At 39.7% G+C, this 2,316-nt stretch overlaps 1 long non-coding RNA gene across 1 annotated transcript; it reads right to left on the reverse strand.

The window, feature by feature from the left end:
• Positions 1 to 434: 434 nt before the first annotated feature.
• Positions 435 to 1,588, reverse strand: LOC150067133 (uncharacterized). Its single transcript, XR_016539447.1, has 3 exons — positions 1,500 to 1,588; positions 591 to 647; positions 435 to 501 (listed from the first exon to the last, which is right to left on the reverse strand). It is a non-coding gene; the product is annotated as an uncharacterized LOC150067133 (long non-coding RNA).
• Positions 1,589 to 2,316: the final 728 nt, after the last annotated feature.

Genomic DNA, 2,316 nt, shown 5'->3' on the forward strand with positions numbered 1-2,316 from the left:
TTTGATTTCCTTGTGTCTTCTTATCACTGTAACAGGGAGAAAGAAGTTCCCCTTTGCCAGAAAGCAAAGTGACTACTTGCACGGCCTTCACTCCCACTCTGTTTGGTCAACCTGTCCACAACTTTGCTGCTTCCATCTCCCAAGAAGTGAATAAAATGCCCAGCTCTCTTTGGACTCTTTCTTTCATCAGCAATGTCTTACTAAGACCATTTGCCCACAGATGTAAAACTATGACATGGCTAGTAATCACTCCCATTTAATATTTGGTGAAGTTGATTTTACATTTTGCTCCTACAGATGAACAAAGTAGATTTCAGAGGCATGAACAGTTGGTATGGTTAGCAAAACATACCTGGGAGTCCTCAAGAGGCTCAGTTGACTGAAGCAGACTGAGAAGTAGCCAAAAGCCAGCAAGAATTAATTTTTGTTGAGTTGCAATATGATGTCCTTTTTAGGAAGGTACATTGAGGACCTCTTCATTCAAATGTAAATGATCAAATCCTATAATGACACATTTGCATAGAAAGGATGGCTTCTCTCTTGGACCCATTCCCCCTCTCTCCCCAGCCTCTGGAAAGGCTATCACTTACTTAGCCAGTAGCTAGTGTAAGGGAAACTTGCTTCTTGGGTATGGCTCATTCCTCCAACTAGAAGGAAGAGAAAGAGGAGATGAGCACAGGAGGTTCAGCTTCCCCACCTGCCTATCATAGCCATTACTTAGAGGAAGTTACTGACTGGAGCAAGTGAGAAATTCCAGGAGAACTTACAGGCTGATTGAATAGCCTCTACCAATGCAGAAGGGGTCATCAAGAGAGGGATTAGCATTGACCCCTCAATTATTGAAACAAATTTTTCTCTTACCCAATGAAAATGAGAATAATGCCATACTTAGCCCCAGAAGGAGGAGACACCTAGTATTGGGGAATTTTCAGTCTACTTCATGAGGCTGCTTCCTAAATACTTAAATGTGTCCTTTGGGTTGGCCTGGTGGCCCCAGGACAGGATAGAATCTGCCTTGAGAATACTGTGAAGCGCATAGGCACATTTCATTAACTATTTCCACTTTAATCTCAGTAGCTGGTCAAAGTTGGAAATTCATCCACTTCCATTTCCATTTCCAAATCACTCCCAGTTACATTTTCCAGCAGAATGTCAGAAATTTTTCAAGGAGATTTAATGGCAAGAGAAAAAAGAGAGAGAACGTATTATTTTTCATGTAGTAGGAAGATGCCAACACCATAGAAAATACTCCTACTTTTTAATATAAAGGCCTCTTATATTATGAGTGTCCCAAGACAACACGGAAGTTCAAAGATTAAATCTCCTTTCAAGTGAAAGTCAAATTATATTAAAGTCCAAATGAATTGTAAAGACTGATATCCAATTATTTCCCCTGTAGAATTTTAAATGCTTGAAGTTTATATTTTGTAAGTTGCAATTAAGACCCCAGACTATCCTCTTAGCTTTAGTATTCAGCTTATTCTTGGACAGATGCCTACATTGAGTTGTTCCTTGTTAGCAACTGTCTCCTCTTATGCATCTCACAGGAAGAGGTAATTCTTCCTTCAGACTTTCAAATTTCTGTTAGGTCTCCGAGTTGAAAGGACCCAAAGGATTAAGACAGAAGACAGGATTGAGCCTTGACTCCAAATCTACCAGTTTAGAAAACAATCCAAGCTAGGAGTAATCATCCCATGCAAAAGTACCAAAAGCCAGTATTATACCTTGATAGAAACTCAGTGCTCTAAGTGGGAAAAGAAGATACCTGTCATCTACACTCCATGAAACTACACTGAGATCAATCTGCCAATAAAGACTTATATTTAGGTATCATCAATTTGTGTACTTGTGGGTAGGGAATATCTACTCTTTTTTTTTAACCAGTCCTGGGCTTGGATTCAGGGCCTGAGCACTATCCTTGGGTTCTTTTTCTCAAGGTTAGAGCTCTACCACTTGAGCTTCAGCATCATTTCTGGCTTTTTTTCTATATATGTGGTCTTCATGCATGCTAGGCAAGCACTCTACCACTAGGCCAAACTCCAGCCCGGGAATATCCACTCTTACATCTTGCCTTTCTCTCTGATGACAAGTGTTTGGAATTTGTACTGCTGACCATTCAAATCATCAGGTCTTAGCCAAACTGTCTTACCTAGTAGTATATTAAAAAAATAAACTATGAGCTCCTAATGTCTCCAGCATTGACTGAGTGTGATTTTATTTGCATATTTTTCCTCTCTTCTTTTGCAACAACAATTGTTGTTGCTATACCCATTCATTTGAGTTGTATTTGGAATCCCAAAATTATGACAGTGCTTC

The sequence above is a fragment of the Megascapheus bottae genome, chromosome 2 (assembly GCF_031878675.1).
Source record: "Megascapheus bottae isolate mThoBot1 chromosome 2, mThoBot2.hap1, whole genome shotgun sequence".
NCBI lineage: Eukaryota > Metazoa > Chordata > Mammalia > Rodentia > Geomyidae > Megascapheus > Megascapheus bottae.